Raw genomic sequence first — 26,381 nt, forward strand, 5'->3', positions numbered from 1 at the left:
AGTGTGGTTAATTCAGTTAACAGAATTTCTAATTTTAAAAATCGGAACCGAAAACTGAATTAATTAAAAACCAAATTAACCAAACTGAAAAAAAAAAAACCGAAACTGAAATTTTCAGTTTGTCTTTTTCAGTTTTAACTGAATAGTGCTCACCCCTATTTGAAAGCAACAGAATTTTTTCAGATTTTCATAAATAATTAAGATAGACATTCCCTAAACACATTTTTTTTTCAGCCAAGCTCACCAAGTGATTCAAATTAATTTATACACCTAAAGATTCATGTTTTGATATATATATATATAGAAGAGTAGAAATGAAAAAGTCCTTCAATAATAAAATGTTCAGAACTTCATAATAGTGAGTAAAGCATTAGATAGCTGAGGGAGTACTTAGAGGCTCAGAAGAAATTCTTAAATGGAGATAAAAGGAAGGAAAAAGAGATTACGTGGATTGGATTAGAAGGAGGCCAGCCAATCCCAACCCGGATGAAATTAAGATAAATTTCGATGCCTCGAGGAGGGAGAATGGAAATTGTACCTTTGGATATATAGCAAGAAATTTCAAGGGAGACATTTTGAAATGGATTCAATGATATTATTAGCATAACGGCAGCCGAGACGAGAGCGGGCCTTAAGGCCCATAAACTTGTAAAATTGCCTTGGGCTTTCATTTTGAGTCAAATGGGCCGAGGCTGTTGTCCCAGCCCTAAAGCCCATCCCACTTTCTTAATCTTATCCACAGTTGTACGTCTAAAAGAAGTCAAATCTTAACCAAATTTCATTCGACATTAGATTCTCATTCTATTAGGAATCAGAAGAAAAGAAGGAAAGCAATGAAACAGTGTTAGACATCTGTTTTTTTATTTATTTGGGATCATGGTGATGGTGTTCTTGGTGATAGAGGAGTCTCGGAAACTCCACAATTGGGTTGACACTCCAACGCTCGAGTACAAACACAAATAATCAGAAAGAAAGAAAGTAAAATTGTTTGTTTACACTTTACAAAGCATCTTAGCATGGGTGGTGGTAGAGGTATTGAATTCAACCTATCTCTTCCTTTCCGTTCTCTGCAACTTCTGCGTTTCCGACTGCAAATAACGAGAATGTGACGGAAAATGCAGAAGACAGTGACGTTGAGTTTATTCTTGTGCTGGGCATCGGCACAAGTAAGAATGTGGACTATGCTCCATCGCATGATAGGAATGGCTGTGCGTATTATGTGGTTGCATGGGTTGAACCCGACAGGAGATGCAGGAGTACTCCTAACGTCGTTGGCAACCCAGACCCTTGCTGGAACCGAACATTCAGCATTCGCATCAACGGTGAGATGATAGTGGGCAGAGCACGAATTCCGTTGGCTATAGGGTCCTCAACCCCGGTACGATATGCAGTGGAGCTTGTGAGGTTTGCATGTATGAAGGACGGATTGAAGTGATGCTGTCACTGAATAAGAGGAAGAAGAAGAGATACGACTACTTTAACAGTAACGCTTAATCGCAGTTTTGTTATTATTATAATTATTATTATTATTATTATTATTATTATATGAAGCCAAGGTATTTTTACAAATCTAAGAAGGCTAGTAGACTTCAAACAAAACAAATGGCTATCGACGGGAGTTCGGTTATTATTTTTATTTTTACTTGAAATTCTTGAAAAATCTGCAGAAGCCGGAAAGGGGTTATCTCGTGGCGATGATAGAAGAACCACAGGTTCGAAAAAAAAAAATCAAAGAACAGAATGAATACGTTCCTGTATTTTTACCCTTTTCTGTTCCTGTCCCGTGAAAAATTACTGAAAACTTCCTTTTTTCCTTTTATTTTTTTTACAAGCAGTAATGGTGAAAGCTCCATTAAAATGGCTGGAATGCCCTGAACTTGGTCTGAACTGTGAAGAAGAGCAGAGGAGAGTGAGGTAAGTTGACTGCACTCCACCTCAGAATTCTGAATTCAAATGAAGACCTATAATAATTCAAAATTATAAATACCTCCACCTATAACACCCATACCTGTTCTTGAATTGGCATCATTTCTGAACTGGCACCTACCCCAATTGGGCCGTGGAGCTAAGATTTCTGGGAATAGACTGAACAGTAAAAATCTCGATTTTTTTTACTAACAAAGGTGATAAAAAGCAGCTTGTGTGTTATTTTTCTTTTTTTCCTGTTAAAAAGCCCCAAGGTTTATGAAGGATAAGAACGAAGGAAATGTTTGTGTGAAGGGTGGACAATGGACGTATGCCTTAGGGTGATCTTACGAGAGCGGATTAGCTGAATACAAAAATATATACACCCGGCTGAACTATCTATCAGTTGAACACGCCAGTGTCCAGTATAGCTGAGTCCCAGATGGATCCACTGCGAGCACTGGCATTTTCAACAAAAGTAATTCAATCGGGTGTGTATGATTTTGTCTCCGGTTCATCGGGACTGTAATCTTACGGTCAAATAAAAAAATTGGTTTCTCCGGTGTCATTCTCAAGGGATGAAGGATGAGAGATTATTCCGAGTGAGAAACTGTTCTTGCAACTATAAGGGAAGGTATGGGGGAGTTTTTTAGAGTTTGGAACACGTTTGAACTTTGTCCTTAGGATATCCGATATCTATCAAAATGCCCTATGAATTTTTAAAAAGCATTTAATTCCTTACCATTTTTGTGGTTCATTATAAGTTTTTATGGTATTATAGTCAAACCTTAATAAATATATATTTTATATGTTTTATAAAGTAGAAAATGATTAAGAGAGGAGTAAAATCTAGGAATGGGCAACAGGGCAGGTTCGGGGTGGGATACCCTGCTCCCGTCCCTGTCAATAGTCAAGATGCTTTGCCCCACTCTCTGTTGGGGGTAAGAAATTCCTGAATTTTTTTCACCCCAAGTCAACTGCTTAAAAAGAATCGAGTATTTTACAAGATTATGAGAATTTATGAATATTTTATAAATTGAATTATGACAATTTAGGATACTTAGAAATGAAATTATGGTATCTAAGATTTTAAGAATTTAGGATAAATTTAAAGATATTTTAAAAATTAATATTAAATTTAGAGATATTTTATAAATTTATCATCGGATTTGAGGAACTATATGCAAATCCAATCCCTTCCTGTCCCTAATTCAAGACAAAAATATTTTCCGGCGGAGCCTAATTTTATGGGAAAAATTATCATCCCTAATTAATTCTTTCTCCTTCCCATATAGTCATCTACACCACTTGCTTGCCAAGCCATTTTTTTATTAAGGACATAACAGTTCACTTGTGTGATGGGTTTAATGGGTTTCGGAAATTTAGAGGAAAAACAAATGGGTTTGAAATCAAAGGTGATGGGTTTGGGAATGAAAAGTGCAATCCATCCCTAAGAGGCACTGTATTGGACCAATGAATGTTCACGGTGAGGGGTCTTTTAGGCTTTAGCTACAAAGAAGTTAAAAATCATAAGAAGATTAAAGAAAGATAGATGGGCAGAGAGAGAGAGAGACTGTTATCATTAACGATCATCACCGGTAATTTCAAATCAAAAAATGATTTTTCTTTTTAATTTCTAACCTTAATCTCGTTAGTGGATCATTAACTTTATGTGGACTTGGACATAAATCAGTAGCTCCTTAATCATTTTTCTGAAGAAAATATGATAGCTAGAGAATCCTTTTCTTTTGAAATAAAAGAAAAAATAAGCGATAAGACTGTATTTGATTTGGTAGAAAATAGGAGATCAACAGAAAGTTGAAGGAGAGAAGGAATTTGTTTAAGAGAGAGAAAGAGAGAAAGAGGACTCAGAAATATGATGTGGTGTCGTCAAGGCAATACTGCCATTATGCACGACGAGCGAACCATGAAGCTATCGTCATTGTCCTCCATAGAAATAGAAAGATGAGAAAATAAGGAAAAGAAAAAAAGAAAGAAAAAACTTCTTACTTGAACCAAATACATCATCAACAGCAATTAATTGATGAACCCCATATCCCCCTTACAGGAGTGATTTGAGAATGAAGAACCTGTTAAAGAATTTGATGATCATGGTGTCCTATTTATATACTGATTAAAAATAGTTTTCTCTTCCTTTATTTCTTTCAGACGAATTAATTGGTCGTCTCTGCCTTGCTGACCAAGCCATGAATATTATACTTGAAATTAATTTAAAAAAGTTGTATAAAAACAAAATAAGAGTCGGTGGAAACAATTCTATACTTGTAGTGGATTGGGTTGGGTCAAATCTGTCGTCTGATTTATAAAGCAAGCTCAAAGGATAAACATGAGTGCTTCGTGGAAGCTCTCGTTATTTTTTGTAATGTTGGCTGTTCAATAAAGGTCTACATCCAATACCATGGGCCTAATGTGAATCCTATGGGACATATACCATGAGTTCGGTTCAGTCACAATCTCCATCACTTCTGCTCTTAGGGTCTATGCTCAAATCTTTAGGCTGTATTTGGTTTGATAGAGTCTGAAAAAACAAACAAAAGCTAAAGGGAAGATTGATTTTGAGACCGTTTGACAGGGCTTTTTCCCATGGTAGCTTTTGGCCTTACAAGATAGATTTTACGGAAGAGCATATAAACAACAATGTCTGGTAAAAATCTTTTAACTGTTTTTCATGATTCAGCTAACGATTTATTTGGAGCTGAAGCTTTGGTTGAGCTGTTTTAATTGGGATGCTTTGGAAAAGTTTCAATGACACCCCCAGCTGAAGTACAGCAAATTTGGGCTTTCTGCTCACAAAGCCAATAGCCTCCATGGAAAGGCCCTATCAAATGGGCACTAAAAAAAGGAAGCTTCTTTTAGTCTCTTCTTGAAAATAGTTAAAGCAAAGCTTCAAACCCCCCAAATGGGTCTCTTATAAACCTATCCTAGCAATTTCACAAGCCGCATAAAAATATATATGAGAGAAGTTTAGTTCAAAACTCCTATTCACACTATGTTTAATTAAAAATTAAAAGAAAAAACTTCAACCTTGATTGGCAAATAAATACAAAGGTGGGAATAGAGACACTGATGCTGATGGAAAATGAGATTGAACATGTGACCAAGCAAGAAGGAATTAAATGTTAAACAAGAATGGTAGAGTATCAAATTTTAATTTAATAGGAGATGGAAAGATGTTAAATAAGAGAATTTAATAAACTATCTTAAAGATATAAAGCGTAGATTAAAATTTAGAAGAATAATTTATTATGGCATTATGAGCTAAGCATAATTGGAGAATTTAACTTAATATTTGTTTTGAAAAAGAATAAATAGGACATAACTAATTGCATCTTGCCACTTTTGCTTTTTTCAATTAACAAAATGTTTAGACTTGTACTCTCAGAAAGTGCTTTAGATCGGCTAGGCTGGCTGCTATTTTGGTTCAGTGAAGACAAGATAGGTTGGGAGTATCTCCACCTTCAGAACCCCTCTTGTTTATCACTTATTGTGAGATAATTCCTATGTAGCCAAGTAGTCATCACCCCTTGATCTTTACAGAGCTGATACGGTGAGAGAGGGCTAAGCTTTCCATGATTAATTAGCAAGAGACTCAATATATTCCTAGCTAGCTTTTCTTCTTCATTCTTTGATTAATCTATAGGTATACAACCTGGCTTAAACATTTATTCTCTTCAAAGTGCAAACAAGCTAAGCTGTTAAGGTCAGTGGATAAGTGGTTCTCAATAATATGAACATGGATCTGCTGTACATATATAACACTAAACCTAGGGGGTGCAACTTGGGTTGGCCCTAGTTAGCATTTTACACTGCTTTGGGCCGGGTCCATGATCAAGTTTTGACAAAACCCAACCCAAGCCCCATCCAAGTTGCACCCTAACTACACCCCATGAATGACAATTTACAAGCAGGGGAGATGTTCATGATGTGTAGCCCGCTGTAGTGTATTATGCATAGTGTGCACATAGCATTTTGTTCACAACAGATTTGGACTTCAGAATATGGGATTGAGTCCTGCCTTAATCCCCAACCCCTCAGGCCTCACCCCAGGTGTGCTAACCTAATAATCAAAAAGTAAAAAAGACATTAGGTTCCATTTATTTTCAGTACAAATCTGAATCGCATACATATTTTGCATTTGATTCAATATTAAATTTGTTTGTAAACTCTTATTTGATATAAAATTTGTACTTATTTTCTCATTTTACACTTAATGACAGTGAAAATTTTGCATCTAAAAAATTGATGCAAATTTTACACCATTTTCCTTCTACCTTAATTCTCTCATATAGACCTATTCATGGGCCAAGTAGTTCGACGGGCTGGTCTAGCCCGGCCCGACCCCCAGACGGCTTGTGCATAGATTTTAGCCCACAGGCTTCACCTCAGGCCTAAAAGCCCAAGCCCGATTATTTTATGGGCCGGGCTCGGGATTTGTCACAAAAAGCCTGGCCCGGCATTTGTAACTTCTTCTAAACCCTAGCCGAATAACCCTTTCCTATTCCCCCTTTCCATCTTCTATCTTCTCTCCTCACTCTCACTCTCAAGAACCGGCGTGAACCTAGATAGGCAGCCATCGTTCTCAGTCTTAGAGGCGACAGGCGAGCTCAAGCACCAGCGAACTCAGGCACCGGTCATCTCTCTCTCCGGTGGTGAGTCTTTTCTCTCTCTCTCTCTCTCTCTCTCTCTCTCTCTCTCGCAGTTCTCATTCTCACTCACTGTCGCATATTCTCAGGAACTAGCGAACTCAAGCACCGGTGCCAGCCGCACCACCAGTGGACTTAGTTGCCTCTCTCTCCGACTGTGAGTCCTGCATTTCTCAACTTTGTACAAATCATGCATTTCAAACTCTATTAATCTGTAGTTTGTAGTCTGTACAAGTCACGCATTTCTCAACTCTATACAAGCCTTGTCAGGCTTTGGGCTTTTTATGAGGGTCGGGCTCAGGCCCAAGATGTAGGCCCATTGGTCGGGCTGAGCTCGGGCTTGGGTCTGAAGAAATCCTATTAATGAAGAGCAAAATCCCAGCCTGAGCCTAGCCCAACCCAGCCCATGAATAGGTCTACTCTCATATAAAGTGGGGACATCATCTTGCTTCTATGGGCTTGGATCTGCTCACCAAAAAAAAATCCAACACATTCCAACATGATCTATATCTACACATTGCAAACATGGTGGGTCTCAGGGGGTCCTAGTCTTATAGTGAGATGTGTGGTCATGGATCATGTTGATAGCATGTTGGGATAATTTTTGTTGTGAACAAATCCCAACTCCCTCCTATCTCCATTCTTCTTTCATGTAAAGGAACCACTTAACTTTACTTCTTATGTTACTTCTCACAAACAAATAAGATAGTCAAATTCCAAGCAAAAGTAAATCCGAATTATATCAGTGCAAAGGGAGACCACTCTTCTTACCCTTTTACGCATTTATACAAATGCAAATGAAATTAATAATGCAAACAAACTAACTGAGCCTTAATGTTCTTTTTAATATTTTATGTTAAGATCACTGAGCTTTCACAACTAAATATAATAATCCACCAACTTCAATTCAATTTAATCTTCTAACAACCCATTTACACCCCATAAAATGCAGATGTGTTTGTCCTAGGTAGGGGTGCCAATGGATTGGTTTAGGATTGAGCCCTGTCCAAACCAAAATTAATTTGGATGGATTGGATGGACCAATAAGATATATTGAATTGGACCAGTCCAAACTTGATAGTCCAAAATATTTATTAGATTGGATTGGACATGGTCCATCCATAATGAATTTATATTGGATTGGGTTGGATTAAGTCAATATCTGGTCCATTGATAGAAGATAAGAATATAGGTGTCAATGGACTAGGTTTGAGTTAGAACCAACCTAAATTAAAACAATGTAAATAGACTGGATGGTCCAGGCATTGAATTGAACTGGTCCAAAATTGTCCATAATATTCATTGGATTGGATTGGATTGGACCTGGTCCATTTGTAATGGACTGACATTGGACTGGATCAGATTGGACCAAATCCAGTCCAATTGACACCTCTACTCTTAGGCTCCTAGGCTACCAAGGAGTTTTGCTCAATTCAAACCTTCCATCATGCAATATTGGACAAGTTTCTAAAGCAAGTAAAAAATTTTAATATATATGGTAAACTTTGAGAATTAAACTCTTGAGAAAAGATATTCATGCATGTGTAATGTATTAAAACTTTTTTTACTTGCTTTAAAAATAGTCCAATGCATAATGGAATGCTTTTCTATTTTAAATTTGAAATGTATTTGCATTTTGCACACAACCAATTTGTTTACATTTAGTGTGTGTTTTGTTATGTGGGCATTTTGTGATAGGCGTTTATCAAAATGTTGCCATGTCATCATCAAATCAGCATTTTTCCTATCATATTTATCGGTATGTATTGATATTCACAAAAGTGAGTTTTGATTTATGTGTGCACCAACTGTTGGGGGAAGCATTAAAATGTTGAATGTTTATTCACTCTTCCACTGATGTGGTGCCTAGTTGCCCATAAACAGTTTAAAGTACTTTTTTCAGTTTTGAAGACAAATCAAATACAAATGTTTATTTAATAAACAGAAGCTATGCCAAACACATACTTAGCCAATGACCCAAATTGCTGAGATGGTCACTTGGCACCTATCCAAAAAGGAGGCTTGAAATCAAATCCACGAAACTGTAGGCTTTGAGGCTCTCCACCTCTCCACATGGTATGGCAAGTGAGCCTTGTATGTACACCCTACTTTGTCCCACCTCCCATCCTCTTCTGTATTTTATATATAATGCCAAAAAATGAAAAATCTGCTTACATTTGTTCTAATTAAGTGATGATGTTCATGTATTGAATTTGCCTCACCAACCGTAATGAATCATGGAAACACTTTTTCAAGCATAAAAAAAGAAGGCAATGTTGAGTCCTGATGATGCCAAACTTTCAATTGAGGGCAGTGAAGTAATTTCTGAGGTCCAAGGGTTGTGGGTCCTGCCTACTAAGAGTGAAAAAACATCAGAGGCCCCGGGGTGATGACTTCGACGGTCAAGTTAGCTGAGGGCTCAAGGTAAACTAAGGTCACCACAAGAGAGTAAGTGATAGCTCAAGTATATGTTCCCTACCTTTAGCTGTAGTGCCCCTTTTATAGTCGGAGTCGCCCAAGTGGGGAGTAATGAAAGACAAGTAACTGTCTTATAGGTTGCGGTTACGTAGGGGAACTCAAAGAGGCATTGTCGAACCATGACCCCTTAATTAGCGACCCAAGAGTAAATGTTCCAAGATCATGTGCCCACATTAAATGCTTCGCAACCGTTAAGGGTGGGGGTACCCCATTGCTGTTGGGAGATTGTCAGCTGTTGGAAATACTCTTGGCCTATGCCACGTGTCAAGGTCTGGTGAGTCAACTAAATATACCTACATCACTTGCCCCCCACTCTCGAGGATAAGGCCGAGGCCATTGGGTGATTTGCGTTGATGGATCAGTGTCTATAGTTGTTCGTCGTCCATGAGCGAGAGGGATTAAAGTCATTGTGGCCAAGTCATTGTGGTCCGTATGGGTGCTTGCTTCCGTAGTCTGACAGCCGTGTTCGGGATGGGCATTGGGTTCATCGGTCAAGGAGCCATGCTAGGGATGGGCCCGAGTTCAAATGCTCAGGATCCATGTTTGGGGTGGATGGTTGTATGGTCACGCCGGTTTGACATATCTTGAGCCAAGGACGATGGGCGAGCCAACTTCAGGCCTCGATGCCATTTTGTCTTTCGAGGTCAATGCCACATGGAGGTTGTCGGTGTGGGTGGTTGAGGCAGTTTGATTACAGCCGTTGGATACAACAAATCTTAACCATCCATTTTCCTTAAGAAAGGGAGAGTTGACAGGGGAGACTTCATCATTAGCTCGCAGTGTTCTTGCCTGGAGTTCCTTAGACCACCTCGGCTTTTAATAACTTGTTTTCTTGTCCTTTCTTCAAAAAACCTTTTCTTGGTAAGGCCTCATCTTCCGCCATGTCGACTTCTAATTCTAGTCATGAGGCCTATTCTCTTCCCGATTGGAGTGATCATAGTAGTACCCCTACTTCCAATAGCAACGAGAGTTTGGGAGGTGTTTAATGGAGTGTACTTGTCAAATGATGGTGTTGGCGGCTTCTTCTCATTGTTCTTTCTACTTATGCCATCGGCTGGTCCGTCTCTGTCCTTTCTTTTCTTCTCATTGGGGCCAACATCTGGGTTTTGTAGGCGCTTGTTGGCCTTAGCTTCCTCAATTGTTATATATTTTGTTACTATTTTTAGGAATTCCACCTTGCTCTTAGGTGGCGTCTTAGAAATAGACCAACTGAGGGGTCCCGGGCAAAGGCCATTGATGGAAGCAACAACCATAGATGCCAAGGGGTCGAGGTCTTTAACCTTGAGTTCCTCCTAGTTGAATCTTTTCATATAGGCTCGAATGCTCTCTCTGTGCTTCTGCTTGATGGACATCAGGGAGATGATGGTCTTCTAGCATCATTGAATGATTACAAAGTGGGCCAAGAAAAGGTTTGTGAACTAGTCCCAGGAGTTGATGGATTGAAGAGGGAGTGTATAGAACCATCTGTGGGCAAATCCATTAAAAGTGGCTTGAAAGGCTCGGCAGATCAGGGTCTCAGAGTACTCGTGGAAGAGCATTAGGGCTCGGAAGCTCTCTAGGTGGTCCTCTAAATCTGTGCTTCCATCGTAAGTTTCAAGAGTAGGCGCCTTGAAATTAGGCGGGAGTGACTCCTAGGTGATGGAGTTAGTAAAAGCCTCCATCCGGTTGGACAAGGCGAGCTGACTAGTGGAAGCATCACCCCTGCCCTCCTTCACCTGTCTAATCTCATCTTGGATGGCGCCTATCTACACCTAGAGGTCTCCGATGCATCGGTCAATCTGAGGCATCAAGACCTAGGGCTCTCTCACCCTGTAGAGATTTGCATGATTCCTAGAATATTCAAATTCAATCGGGTCCTAGGCTCTACAAGCATAGCGATCATTGAGGTGATTGCAGAGGTCTGAGACTGATGGGGGAGAGGCGTAGCATCGGCCAGCTCCCGATCTATGAGGGGGGCTATAATGGCTTGAGTGCCCATCGCCATTCTTGTTACAGTTGAAGGTAGTGTGGTTGGCATGACAATCCCCGCGGTCCTTTGGGGCGTCGCGGATGTGGGTGCCAAGGTGATTCCCACCTTGGCTGGCTGGAAGTTGAGATGTGTTGGATCGGTGTTTTCTTGCTTGACGATTACTACTGTTGGACTCTGAGGGGTCTCTACCGATGCACCCGCCTAGACATTGGCTCACCAAGATGGGGCAAATTTTCTGCCTTGTTGTTCTTGGCCCCTTACGGGGCGGCCACCTTGTGAGAGACCTCCTGTCGGATGTCGTAACTCATCCAGTTGTTGGGCCAAACAATCCATTTGTTGGAACACCACGTTGAATTGTTCATGAGTGACTAGGTTTTGAGCATTTGGGATATTGTCTTAGTCATCAACCATTTTTGGAAATATTAAGAAGTTTCTTAAAGTTATGTTATAGGGGAAGATGCTAAGTTGTTCCCATGGACGGCACCAATTGATGCTACTAAACTTGGAGCTAAGGGTAGTAAAGTAATTTTTGAGGTCCAAGGGTTATGGGTCCCACTTGCTAAGAGTGAAAAGATGTTAGAGGCCCTAGGAGTGTGAAGGGATGAGATATCCATCCCATGGACGCCCAAAGATTGCGGAATAAGGGGCGAATTTCAAAAATTTCTCTCTCCCTTCAACTGTGAATCACATTCCCTATTTAGAAAATCATATTTTCAAGGATCAATCTTGAACCTTAAACTGAACCAGATCTGAACCAAAAGGAATGGGAGAGAATAATACCTGATATGGAGAAGTAATATCTCCCAATGAAGGTGTTCACGCCCAAGGAAGGATCCAAAGACTGCTCCCACTGAAGATGGCGCAGTGCAGGATGGAGCAGAATCAACAGTGTTCTTCCCCAAGAACTCTGTCCTTCGCAAGAATTAGTAGAATGGTACGTGAGCACAGCTTCCTTTTCAATCCTTTCTCAAAGAACTGATGTCAAGATCCAATCTTGACTTCTCCCACAACTAGAGATCGAACTGGCAATCAGGGCGGCAAGAGCAGGGAGGCGGCAAGAGAGTATTCGCAGGGTGCAGAATTCTCTCTTCTTGATTTCAGCACTAAAGAGGATCAGATGTGTTTCTTGTTGGTATCTCTCAAGGCTGCCGCCCCCACTTTCCTTTTTTTTTTTTTTGTTAACTTAAAAGATCAGCTCCTAAACCCATTAGGAGGTGCTTATCCAAATCATATTTGGATCAGCCTTCTCTTCTAGTGATAAGGATAAACCCTTATCTTATCTCCAGATTAGATTAGCTTTATCCTAATCCCATTAGGAGGTTTCTAGATCTGAATCACATTCAGATCTGGACTCTCTGAGAGGATAGAATTAAGACCCTATCCTATCTGCTAATCCATCTCAGAATTCGCCCCTTTAATTAACTAAATAAATAGCCCAGTTCGAAATGGGCTTTAGGCCCATTAAGCTTATGTGCTCACTCAACCTTCCTAACTGCTGCCCAGTTGGGCTTCCTTGTATGGCGTGGGACCCAAGCATTGATCTACACATCAGCCACATGGGTTTGGCCCAGCCTTTGTTACAAGGCCTGGTCGAATACACTGTTAAAGACAGTGCACCCCCTGAAACCCATCGAATGGACTCTATGGGCCCAACACTTACCCTAAGTGGTCCCTGGGCCAAGCCACCTTGTAACACCCAGGGACTGTGGGCAGATGCAAGATTAACCCATTAGGTATTATCCTCAATGGTCTTACACTTAACCTCTCAGCCCTTAATGATCATACACTGCCCGACAAGAGAGGACCTCTCCCTCGGCTGCAAGGAACAGTGTTGCAATCTCTACTTATATGGATCCCGGGAATTAAAACATTTTGCAAACATTTTAGAAACCATAATATATACACTTTTATATCTCATATAAAATATACTTTGCAAAACAAATCTCAACGGTTGAAATCGGTTGCCGGCAGTCTTGGTTTCCAACAGTGAGAGTGCATCCCCGATCATTACCTTTGTCCGACAAAGGGGCTGATCCTGTCACTATGATCACCCACTTAGATGAATTCTCGGATTGTCCCAGCATACCTACGTTTTGACCCCCGCTAAGGATCTCACTGATTGGTACATCAAAGACAGACCGATCCAACACCTAGTGCAGTATCATAATCGAGTCTAGGGGTCGGGTGTAACTTTCCAGTTTTGCCCATCAATCTCCAAGGTCCAGGGCAAAACTGGAAATCAGGTCCAGTTCAAAGATTCAATTAATCCCACACTGTATGTGCCTAGGGTCTCACCCCGGTGGCTGAGACAAGCCACCCCAACCGACTTGGTGGCACCACAGTGTCAGCCTTGTCAGGATAGGTCTCCCCAGACCGACCCACTGGCTGTGAACATTCTAAACTAACACGAGTCTCATTAAGTGTCCAGTTTAAGGTTATTACACAGAAACATACCAAGGGAACATGAATCAAATATGCACTTTTATTCATTTACAATAAACTCATAAAGTACATCAATTTTGATTGAAGCTAAGGGCATACAAAACTGTCAAATAGAGTGTTCCTAGGGGCGAGGGCTCTAACAATCAAGTTAGTTGATGGCTCGGAGTAAGCTAAGGTCACTATAAGAGAGTAGTGATAGCTCAAGTATGTGTGCCCTACCTTTAGCTGTAGTGTCCCTTTAATATCAAAGTTGCCCAAGTGGGGAGTATGAACGATAAGTAACTACCCCATAGATTGCAGTCATGTAGGGGAACTTAGAGAGGCGTCGATCGACCACAACCCCTTCATTAGTAACCTAGGAGTAAATTCACCAAGATCGTGCGCCCACATTAAATGCTCTACAACCGTTAAGGGCGGGGGTTATCTTGTTACCATTGGGAAATTGTTAGCTATCAGAAATACCCTTGGCCAATGCCATGTGTCAAGATCTTGTGAGTCAACCAAATATACCTACATCAAGTTCTATTATTTAGGATACCAAAAAACAACATAGTTCCTTCTATGTGGGAATGGCAACAGGGTAGGGCAGGGCCAATTTTTGCCTATCCTATTCCTAACCCCAAACACAAGAACCACACCCTATCCTTTCCCCATACTCCTTCAGGGCTAGAAATCACAACTCCAGTCTAGTCCCCACAAGGAATGGGGACCCCTGAATTTGCCTTGCCCTACCCCACCAATTCCAACTTAAAAAACCTATTTTTTGAGAATAACATGTTATACACATTATAGTATGATGAGGGATGATTTGACCCAACCTATGAAACGGTGACACGTAGACACTAACTCAACATAAGCGATAGCTCAGCATTGATGCCCAGTACAACCAAGTAACGGGCCCATAAAGCAGCTCGCTACATCGTAGCACGCAAAGGGAGGAGCTCGCCACAACGCAAGCTCCGAGTTCCCTGAGCTACCTCTAAAGGGATATTCCAAGGCAACTTTAGCTTGCGAGCTAAGAAAACCAGCTCACTCGAGCTCCCAAGCAGACAAGTCATCCCGAGGACCAATTCTACTTAGGGTACTCCTGAAGTATTCCAAGCTTGCTACAAAGTAGCTCGCTGCAAAGTAGCCACGTCCCTTACTGATGGCGCAATCCCTATCCTTTCGACAGTCTGCACCCACGTCTCTCAGCAGGTAGAGGTGTGCCTGTCACTTTGGAGACGTGTCACTCACCTGGGCGAGGAGTACGTCACAACGACCACCTGTGCAGCCCTGGCAGGTAACGGCTGTGGTAGGGGCCCAGTGGCGGTTATGCCCGATCTTGCAAGAGCAGCCCTATAAAAGCCCTCAGGGCAGAAGAGAAGCTTCTTTTGGAGACCTCTAATCTCTCGAGTATAGTAATAAAGCACGACCTACACTCTTAGCTACCGACTCTTCTTTTCATTCTTTCTTGCGTTCTAACTTAAGCATTGGAGTATTCCCATCGGGTAAAATCCCTAGGAATCCTTCCTTTCATCTTCTCAGGTTCCGTCCGTTGCCAGCAATGAACCAGTCAGTAGCTAGCTAGGAGTGCCCAGATCGTGCCGCATCATTTGGCACCATCTGTGGGAAACACTTCAAAAAGCCTTTCTCTCTAAACTTTCCAAGTTCTTTTCTTCCTCGTTACAATCCAACGCTCATGACTTCCTCTAGCAACGTCGGGCGAAACACGAAAATGGATAACTCCAGGGAACAACCCCAGCTTCCTACTGTCTGTATCAGACAATTCACCGTCCCCCTCTCAGTGGACGGAATCTCCAGCTTGAATGTGCCTCTCACAGTGGCACTTGTCATCGCCCCACTCCCTGCTACAGTCGGAGCGACGTTAATCGAACCCTTGGTCGTGCCCCCAGCGGCCTACTCAAACCAAATGGAGGACTTGATGCAGTGCGTGTGGGCCATGCAAGCCCAAATGCAACAGTTCCAGCAACTTCAGCTCAATCAACAACACATATTGCACCAGGTCTCCTAGTATCAGTATCAACAGCAGTTCCCCCAGCTGCCTCAACCTTAATTTCAACAACCACAGTTCCCGCCTTGGCACCCGGCCTTGCAGCAAGCTAAGTCTCACCGCCAGGATGAGCGCCCCTCTGGCCAAGGAGAGGCCCCCCAAAACCTCCCAAAATACCAGGCCTCCCCCCGTAGTAGACGAGAGAGACCCCAACTTGCTAGGTCTACGTCACCTCGGAAGTCGAAGTTTGAAACCCCGCTCCTTGAGAACTGGTTCGAGGTCCTGGCAACAGACTCCAAGCAAGACCCCTCTATTCGCAGCCATGATACTCCCTACGCAGACCATTCCGGACAACGTAGAAGTGGGTAGCATGAACGCCGAGCCCACCAAGAAGCAGAGACGCTGCCGCTGAGCTCGCCGATCTGTCATCCGTGATTTGCCTGAGCTCATGGGCAAAGAAGAGGTAAGCTCGGCCGAAGTCAAAGCCCCCTCCTCTCGGTTCCATCCCCCTGTCTTCCGAACTCCTAGCAGTCCCAATGCCCAAAGACTTCAAGCCCCCCCCCCCTCTTGACAAGTATGACGGGTCGTTTGACCCAAATGATCACGTAGATGCCTTTCAGTCATAGATGCACCTGGCGCGAACTAGTAAGTCGTGCATGTGCGTGGCCTTCTCCACTACTTTTAGGGGAGCAGCTCGTACATGGTACCAGAACTTGGCACCCGGGTCGATAAGAAGTTGGGCGCAGTTCGTACAAACCTTCACATCCCAATTCGTTACTAGCAAGCGGTGTCTGCGAACTGAAGAAAGTCTCCTTAGCATAGTACAGAGAGAGGGAGAATCCATCTGAAGCTATATCAAGCAGTTCAACGATGCCTGTATGCAGATACCGCGCCTGGATCCCGCCATACGCCTTGCAATAGCTAAGAAGGGCGTGGCGCACAAAGAGTTTAAATGGCACATAGTCATCAACCAACCGGTGACCATAATTGAGTTCCTGAAGCTTGTGGACAGGTTCATAGCCACCAAAGAGGAGATCAACCAAAAGGGCGAGGGCGTGCCCGAAAAAAGAAAGAGGGAAGGAGAGCTTTCCAATCAAGGGGACAACCGAAAGAAAAAGGGCACAGCTCGGGGGGCAAGGCCAGGTCAATTATTCTGACCTCCCATAGCGAACCGAGCCGATTACACACCACTGAACGCGAAGCGGGATGAAATCCTGATGGCGATCAAGGACGCCCCGTACATGAAATGGCCACCCCGTCTGAGGAGGAATCCCAATGAAAGGAATAAGAATCTGTATTGCAGTTTTCACAAAGATCACGGTCACAGTATCGAGAATTGTAAAAACCTCCGCGATAAGATAGAGGAGCTCATCCGTCGCGGGTATCTGAGAAACTTTGTACAAAATAATAATAATAATAGTAATAAAACAGGTCGGCAAGGGGAGCGTGGTAAGGATGCTCCCGAGTCCAGCAGTAGGCCAGTCGAACAATCGCAGAGACAGCCTCCGGAGGAGAGGCCAGTCTGGGGAACCATCCACATGATAGTGGGAGGCTCTATCATCGCGGGTTGCACTTCAGCAGCAGCTCGGACTTTGGTTTGTGAAGCCACTCGGGAGGAGCAGAACCCCCCAAAACGGCCAAGGACAAAAGAGTCAATTTTCTTCATAGAAGATGATGCACGAGGAGTCCACTACCCCCATGACGACGCACTCGTAATAAAACTAAGAGTCAATGACTTTGAGGTCAGGCGTGTACTCGTCGACTCAAGCAGCTCAGCCGACATCCTCTTCAAAGCTGCATTTGACCAGCTCTAGTTGCAGAGAAGTGACCTAAAGCCCACAGACACTCCTTTGGTAGGCTTCAGCGGATAAGAAGTCTGGTCCCTTGGGAAAATAACAGTACCTGTGGAAGTCAGCACGTGGCCTTGTGTGGTCAAATTCAAGCACGACTTCTTGGTGGTCGCGACCCCCTCCCCCTACAATGCCATAGTAGGTCGACCGATCACCCATGTCCTATGGGCGGTGGTCTCCACTTACCATTTGGCTATGAAGTTCCCAACCGACTTCGGTGTGGGAGTAGCGCGGGGCAACCAGCTCGAGTCCCGTAAGTGCTACGTCGCCGCCCTGAAGGGAAAAACCAAGGTAGTTGATGACCTCGAGTTGAAGCGGCCTATGGAGCAAGACGAAGAACGACTCGCGCCAACAGAAGAAACAGTCGCGGTTCCGATCTCAGCAGCGGACCCAACTTGAATGCTTCAGATCGGCGCTTCCGTCCAGAAAGCTCTACGATCAGAACTGGTAAGTTTCTTACTTCAAAATTTAGATATTTTTGCATGGTCCACGGCAGATATGCCCGGTATAGACCCCGAACTCATAATTTACAAGCTGAACACAGATCCTGTAGTTAGACCCGTTAGACAGAAGAAACGCAACCTAGCCCCGAAGCGGTGGAAAGAGGTCGACGAGGAGGTCGAAAAGCTCCTCGCAACGAACTTCATACGAGAAGTCCACTACCCGAGTTGGGTAGCCAACCCCGTCCTGGTAAAGAAGGCCAACGGCAAGTGGCGCATGTGCGTCGACTACACTGACCTGAATCGGGCTTGCCCAAAAGACTACTTCCTGCTCCCCATAATCGACCGTTGGTAGACGCGACCTTAGGGCACAAGTTGTTAAGTTTCTTGGACGCCTATTTGGGCTATAACCAAATCAAGATGGACCCGACGGATGAAGAAAAGGCTGCCTTCATCACGGAATTCGACCTATACTGTTACAAGGTTATGCCCTTCGGGTTGAAAAACGTAGGGGCAACCTTCCAAAGGCTTGTAAATAAGTTGTTTACACCGTTAATCAACAGAAAAGTAGAATGGTATGTAGACGGCATGGTCGTCAAAACTCAACTCTCACAAGAATTAATACAAAATTTGCATTCTGTTTTTAAAATTATGCGTAAGTTTAATATGAGACTGAACCCAAACAAGTATATGTTTGGTGTGACCTCAGGCAAGTTCCTAGGATACATCGTTAACCGGTGTGGCATCGAGGCCAACCCGGATAAGATTAAGGCCATTTTAGATATGATACCGCCCCGGAAGTTGAAGGAGGTTCAAAGGTTGAATGGTCGCATAGCCGCCCTGAGTCGCTTCATGTCTAAATCGGCGGACCGCTGTCTACCATTCTTTAGGGTAATTAAGAGCAAAGGGTTTGAATGGACCCAATATTGCCGGCTCACGTTCGACGAGCTCAAGAGATACCTCGCTAGTGTGCCGACCTTTAACCGGTCCGAGGAGGGCGATGTCTTAGAACTGTACCTCTCGGCAAGCGACGAAGTTGTCAGTTCGGTACTAATAAAAGAAGTAGATCGGGTCCAACGACCCATCTATTATGTTAGTAAAGTATTGCAGGGAGCAGAAATGAGATACTCGAAGATGGAAAAGCTAGCATACGCACTAATAATCGCAGCTCGGAAGCTCCACCTGTACTTCCAAGCTCATACCGTTATCGTCCTCACCGACAAACCTCTGAGGCAAGTATTGCTTAAGCTTGAGGTCTCTGGTCAGTTGACGAAGTGGGCTATTGAGCTCAGTGAGTACGACCTCCAGTACAAGCCACGAACTGCCATTAAGTTCCAAGCCTTAGCAGATTTCATAGCCGAATGCACATTCAGCTCCGAAGTTCCCAGGCCAGTTGAGTGCAAGGCTCCCACCTCGGGTGAGCCCGAAGCTCCCGGGTCGGTCAAGTCCGAACCCCGTGAGGTAGCAGCCAGTGTGGCACCTCTTCTAGCTCGGCCAACCGCAAGCTGGGATGGGGAGCCTTGGATCATTCACGTAGATGGCTCCTCAAACCAACAGGGTAGTGGTGCCAGAATAGTTCTGCACGGACCAAGCGTCTAACAATGAAGTAGAGTACGAAGTGTTGATAGCTGGACTAGCCATAGCCAGAGAAGTAAAAGCAAGGCACATTGTTATCTGCAGTGTCCCCCAGCTCGTGGTTAACCAGGTCACCGGCGAGTATGAAGCTCGCGAGCCAACCATTATTGCCTACTTGACCAAAGTTAGAGAAGCCCTGCTCGACTTTCAGTCACACTTCATCAAACAGATCCCTAGGTCGGAGAACGCTGAGGCCGACGCTCTGTCCAAGTTAGCCAGCACTAGCGACATCACCATGAAAATCGTGTACATAGAGGACCTGTCTCGGCCTAGCATTCTCAAAGGGGCAGAGGAGGTCGCTCCCATCGTCCAAGCAGAGCCGAGCTAGATTGACCTGCTCATGAGCTTCTTGCTAAACGGGACCCTCCCTACAGATCGCAGTGAAGCCAGAAGGGTGCAGCGCCAGACAGCTAAATACGTCATGATAGACGAGCGGCTGTATAGGAGATCCTACACGCTCCCCTATCTGCGTTTCTTGTGGCCTATCGAAGCCGAACTCGTACTTCGCGACACTCATGAGGTGTTGTGCAGCGGGCACTTGGAGGGCAGAGCTCTTGCCCAAAAGGCACTTCGACAAGGGTATTATTGGCCAACAATGAAGGCAGATGCCATTGAACTCGTTAGAAAATGTGACAAATGCCAAAGACATGCCAATATCCACCACCAACCCGCTGCCGACCTCAAGTATCTCACTAGTCCGTGGCCCTTTGCACAATGGGGCATCGATCTACTCGGACCATTCCCGCCAGCAACGGGTGGAAGGAAGTTCTTAGTGGTAGTAGTGGACTATTTTACCAAGTAGGGAGAAGTCGAACCCCTCGTAACGATCACAGCCCGGAATGTTCAAAACTTCTTTTGGAAAAACATTGTATGCCACTTCGGATTACCTCGGGTATTGATTTTCGACAACGACAAACAGTTCGAAGACATCAAATTCCAAGACTGGTGCCAGGACATGGGAATCCGACAGAAATTACTTCAGTCACACACCCTCAAGCAAACGGTCAAGCAAAAGTAACGAACAGAGTCATCCTCCGCTGATTAAAGGCACGATTGGACGGAGCCAAAGGATTGTGGGCAGATGAACTACCCAGTGTTCTGTGGGCGTACCAGACCATAGAGAAGATCGCCACGGGAGAAACTCCCTTCATTCTCACCTACGACACTGAAGCAGTAATCCCTGTAGAGATCGAAGTGTCCACGTTGCGACTAGAGGCATACAGTGATCAGACGGACGAAGATGAGCTACGTACCAACCTCGATCTACTCGACGAAGTAAGGGACCTCACCTACATTAGAACCGCAGCCTACCAGCAAAGAGTAGCTCGGTACTATAATGCCAGGGTCAAGAGGAGAAACCTCCATGTTGGCGACCTGGTCCTTCGTAAAGTTATGGTACCTGAGTCCGGTGCTGGCAAGCTCGGGTCCAACTGGAAAGACCCTACCGAGTGAAGCGAATGCTCGGGGAAGGAACGTACGAGCTCGAGACCCTTGAAGGGAAACAAGTACCTCGGGCATGGAATATCGTCAACTTGAGACAATACTACCTATAACAATCGAGTAGGCCACGGGCCGCTCCTAGAGCCTAAGGGCCAAAATGCCGAGCTAACACGACCTCGGCGCTATAAGACCCAGTCACCTCCATGGCATGGGCAATTTTCAAGGGCAGACTATAAGTCACCCCCTCAGCTAAAGGGCCAAAATGCCGAGCTAACATGACCTCGGCGCTATAAGACCCGGTCGCCTCCATGGCATGGGCAAATTTCAAGGGCAGACTATAAGTCACCCCCTCAACCAAAGGGCCAAAACACCGAGCTAACAAAGACCTCGGCATCAAGAAAGACTTAGGCACTTCAATGGCAAAGGACATACATGGTAATCACTTCACGGTATATCATAGAGACGCCTTACGAAGCATAGCTCATCTCAATATGTTGGTTGAACTGAGTAACCAACCAAAGCATAGTTCGGGCATGCATGGTAATCACTTCGCGGTATACCATAGAGACGCCTTAAACGTTAAAGGACAAATCGGGATAGCGACTACCGAAAAGTCCTACTTCGGGCATGTAGCTCTGAAAGCTCCAATGATGAGGTCGTTTTAGCAAAAATAAAGGGAGTTCATCATACTTAGGAGAAGGAAAGAACTCTCATTGTCACTTCAAAAAAAAAGGAGAAAAGAAAGAAGAAAAATAACAAGTGCGGTAAACGAGCTAAACAGCTCAAGAAAAGTTTGACTATCACAGGGCACAACTGCCCAACCAAAGAATTGTGAAAGATCAGGTTTACGGCACTCGTAAGCCACCAGAAGCCTAGAGAAATGCCGCCTCAAGGATTCGCCTCCTCATCCTATGGAGAGACAGGCTCCTCTTCCTTCGCTTGGTCCGCCGTCTCAGGAGACAGACCCTTCATAGTAATGCCGTCGAGGTTGAGTCCTGAGAACTTCTTCCGAACCAGCCACTTGCAAAGCTTAAACCCCGAGCGGTACGAACCCGAGCCGTACTCCGCCTGGAGGTCCTGAAATTCCTGGGAGTCTTTAAAATCCCAGACCGCTTTCTCTCACTCAGTCTTCACCATCTAATCAAAGTTTCGAGTCCGATTTAGAAGAGTGGACTCCAAGTCCCGCACCTGCTACCTGAGGAGCTCCCTCTCCGCCGCCATCCTCGATGATTCCTCCCTGTAACGTGTGCTCTCTTCAGAAAGCCGAGAGATTTGATCCTCCTGGTCGTGGACGAGCAGCTCCTGAGACTCGCTCCCCTTGCGGGTGTGATGGAGCTCGCCCTAGAGCTTCTAGTTGGTAGCCCGCTGGTCGAGGGCGTCGACGCGATGGATGCACATCTGGAGAGCCATGGCATGGATGGCGGAATTCACCTGCCGACGGAAAAGAAGATCAGAAGACAGCGGAAAAGGGCAAAACAAGAGAGAAAAAAGGAAAAAATGTCACTTACCACCATGCAATGAGCAGAGGCGAACGCGGAGAGGTCCCCGGGCTCCATGTTTCCCCACTGAGCGATCTCGTCATTAGTGATCGCCTTTCGGCTCCTCTGGTGAGCCACCAGATAATCATTTACCCCTTCCCAGTTTCCCACTGGGAACTGGGGGTAAGGATGGGGCTGAAGGGGATTACAGGGAGCCTCCCCCGGCTGAGGGAGCTCATTTCCCCCAGGGTTAATCCCACTAGCCCCCTCAGGTGGGGGCATCGGAACCTCGGGCGGAGGAGAGGGTAGAACCGCCTCAGCAGACCCGAACTTAGTACTTCCCGAAGGAGGGGTCCGGTCGGGGCGTGTCCTCTTCGCATGGAGTCTCTGGCTGCCCGAGAGAAGGCGACACGAATCAGCACTGAACATGATGGCTGCCAAAAGACCACAAGATATTAGTTCGACAAGAAACAAAATACATGTGTACACAATTTTGTCACAAGGCACTACACGACCTAAAAGGCCAACCTACCCGGGCTCAAGCCTGCCTGCACGAGCATCTCCTCGGTCAAGTAGTCCGAGCAAAGGAAGCCTACCGACGCCCAGGACAACATCATTTTCCGAGTTTTGGGGTCCAACTCAGCCCCGGGGTCCTGGATGGCGCCCCTCCAAGCAGTGGGGAAGGGCCACCCCTCGGGGTTATGGACCACAAAGTAATCCCGCTTCCAAACAGGAATCTTATTTGGTAGCTCATACAAGAGCTTATAGCCGCAATGGGGAGAGAGGTAATAAAAGCGCCTCTCCAGAGGAACCCCAGGAGCAGCATTTTTTATACAGAGAATAGAAGTAAAAATGTCAAGATCCAAGGGGAGGCAGTACTCATAACACAAAGAAATGGTCCCAACCATGTTTCGGATAGTGTTGGGATGAAGCTGATCGATGGTAACATTAAAATGGTTTAGCACCTCCACTATTAGGGGGTGCAGGGGAAGACACAGGCCAACCTCAAGCTGTTCCTGGAAAATAACTATATCGTTGGGACCATGCTCCCAAGGGAAGTTACCAGTGGGGAGACTGTAGACAAGATCCCCAGGAAGGTGAAAATAGTGGATTAGGGACCTAAGTCTCTCCGCCATCATAGAGGAGGGACCGAAGGTGTCAGGCTCCCTTCCACGGGAAGTAGAGGCCACATCACCGAAGGTCTCTCGAGCCTCCGGAACCTGCTCCCAAGCTCCCCTTGAGCTTGAGGGAGCATCGTTGTCTTGGTTACCGTCCCGGTAATAAGTATGGTACGGATACCCAAACATGATTGATAGTGATTGAGACTCACCGGAAAAGACGAAACGAAGTGAACGGAAGAGCTCGGGTAAACTAGATGGATGCGCAACCTCAGAATCCAAAGACAGCAAGATAGCATGAAAGGAAATGAGGCCTAGGGGGCCCTCCTATTTATAGCCACTACGCCTCCGAATCAACGGCCCAGATTGAGGCAGATCCAACGGTTCGCAATCAAGCTAACCGCACGCTTTCTGAAACCGAAATGTGACTGGCTGCACGTCTCCCATGATTGAGGTAATGGTGGCTACGCGACATCCGGAGTTAAGAGCCGCTTCAGCGCGTTTTCAGTACTCGAAAAGTCAGAAATCCCCTAATTCCCGCGCATACATTTAATATGAGCAGTCAATCAAGTTTGAATTTCGGTCAAATCAGTCCATCGCACTTCATAAACTCCCTGTGCTAAGGCGGTACTCTTAGCTCAAGGAGTGGGGGGCAATTGATGAAGGATGATTTGACCCAATCTATGAAACGGTGACACGTAGACACTGACTCAACATAAGCGACAACTCAACATTAAGGCCCAGTACAACCAAGTAACGGGCCCATAAAGCAACTCGCTACATCGTAGCGCGCAAAGGGAGGAGCTTGCCACAACGCGAGCTCCGGGTTCCCCGAGCTACCTCTAAAGGGATATTCCAAGGAAACTTTAGCTTGCGAGCTAAGAAAACTAGCTCGCCCGAGCTCCCAAGCAGACAAGTCATCCCGAGGACCAATTCTACTTAGGGTACTCCTGAAGTATTCCGAGCTCACTGCAAAGTAGCTTGCGAATGGGCCGCATGAGCATTCCTCAAGAAGCTTCTATCTAGCAGGCTGTACCGATGAGACTGCGCCACGTCCCTTACTGACGGCGCAGTCTCTGTCCTTTCGACAGTCTGCACCCACGTCTCTTAGCAGGCGGAGGCGTGCCTGCCACTTTGGAGACGTGTCACTCACCCGGGTGAGGAGTACGTCACAACGGCCACCTGCGCAGCCCTGACAGGTAACGGCTGTGGCAGGGGCCCAGTGGCGGTTATGCCCGATCTCGCAAGAGCGCCCCTATAAAAGCCCTCAGGGCAGAAGAGAAGCTTCTTTTGGAGACCTCTAATCTCTCGAGTATAATGATAAAGCGCGACCTACACTCTTAGCTACTGACTCTTCTTTTCCTTCTTTCTTGCGTTCTAACTTAAGCATCGGAGTATTCCCACCAGGTAAAATCCCCGAGAATCCTTCATTTCATCTTCTCAAGTGCCGTCCATCGCCAGCAAGGAGCCAGTCAGCAGCCAGCTAGGAGTGCTCGGATTGTGCCGCATCATAATATATTGTCTAATATGTATAAAATTTATTTTGTATATTATATAGTATAAAATATTATATATATTATGAATTATAGGTGTCATATTTTAATATTTATATATAAAATATAAAACAATATATTATAGACATATTATAACATATTATCTATTGGGGCAAGTTTAGGGTGGGGTTACAAATACCACCCTTGCCTCGTCCATTAGAGTTTCGGGTTTCCTCGACACTTAGCGGAGCCCAAGGGGGTGGGTGGAGGGACTATACTTTGAGGCAAAGGGAGGACTATACTATTAATATATTATATTAATAATGTAAAGGGGCAAGTTTGAGGCATAGGGAACAAAGCATGGTTTTCAAAATTGGATCTGGACGGTCGGATCGGAAAAACCGGAAACCGGTAAGGTGATTCATTATATTTTTCTTCAAAATCGGATATTTGTAAAAAAAATGTTGATTTGGTTAGAAAACCGTTGACTCGAGCAGTTGACCCGTTCGAACCGTTCAACGGTTTTGATCATTTTTTTATTTTTTTTAATTTTTTTGTTAAAATGGGTTGATCGTTCGGTTCAAACGATCGGACCATTCGACCCAAAAACCAGACCCCTGACCGGTTTGTTCTCCAAGCCACTTTTAAAAACCTTGGAACAAAGTCTCCCTCGAGTTCCCTTGGCTCTGGTCCTGCAAAGAAATCGGATCTGCTCCTCACACATGGCGCATTGGCGCCTCACTTTGACCTCACAGGCATATCCCACCGTGCATTGAAAACATCTCCTGTACTTATATATTATTATTTATAGAAAATGTTCCCAATTCACGATGGGATGTGCCTGTGAGGTCGTTGTGAGGCGAGCAGATCCCAATTCCCCTAATTCCCTGCAAAGAGATTATTTTTCCTTGCAAAGTCATTTTATTAACTTCAAGGAAATTTTATAAATATTTTTGCTACCTTTTTCTTTTATTTGTGATAATATATTAATATTATATGAAAAAAGTGGTGGCTCTAGTTGTAATTGAGCCTCAATTAAGGACGAACGGACGAAGGAATCATGGATGTATAATTGCTGAAAAGGAGGCTCCATGTTATTCTTCCCACCCTGCATTAATAGGAAAAAAATTCTATGCCATAGGGTTAAGCAAAAGTGGAAAGCAATTACGGAAGTTGATTCCTGCTGTAGTGGAATGCAATTGATGGCTTGGACTAAGAGGAACAAAAGAATTTCCCAAGGCAGTCATGACCAAGTTGAAGAGCTGTTTTCTTCTTTTTTTTTTTTGTGATAATTAATTAGGTTGAAAAGCTGATTAGATCTGCTATTGGGATATTGGGTTCCTGTGCAACAGCTACCAGGGACCTTGTTCATCAGCCAACCTTTCTTCATTTGTAGTCTGTAAACCTGTGATGTATCTGAATTGAAGTGGGTTTTGTTGGGGCTGGGTTCAGTTGGTTGAACCTGCCCTTCTTTTT

The 26,381-nt window shown here is 44.6% G+C and overlaps 1 long non-coding RNA gene across 1 annotated transcript; it reads right to left on the reverse strand.

Annotated features, from left to right (window-relative positions):
* Positions 1–826: 826 nt before the first annotated feature.
* On the reverse strand, positions 827–3,983 carry LOC148868911 (uncharacterized). Its single transcript, XR_016107973.1, has 2 exons — positions 2,009–3,983; positions 827–1,887 (listed from the first exon to the last, which is right to left on the reverse strand). It is a non-coding gene; the product is annotated as an uncharacterized LOC148868911 (long non-coding RNA).
* Positions 3,984–26,381: the final 22,398 nt, after the last annotated feature.

Source organism: Nelumbo lutea, chromosome 2 (assembly GCF_056320005.1).
Source record: "Nelumbo lutea isolate HS-2025 chromosome 2, American lotus-T2T, whole genome shotgun sequence".
NCBI lineage: Eukaryota > Viridiplantae > Streptophyta > Magnoliopsida > Proteales > Nelumbonaceae > Nelumbo > Nelumbo lutea.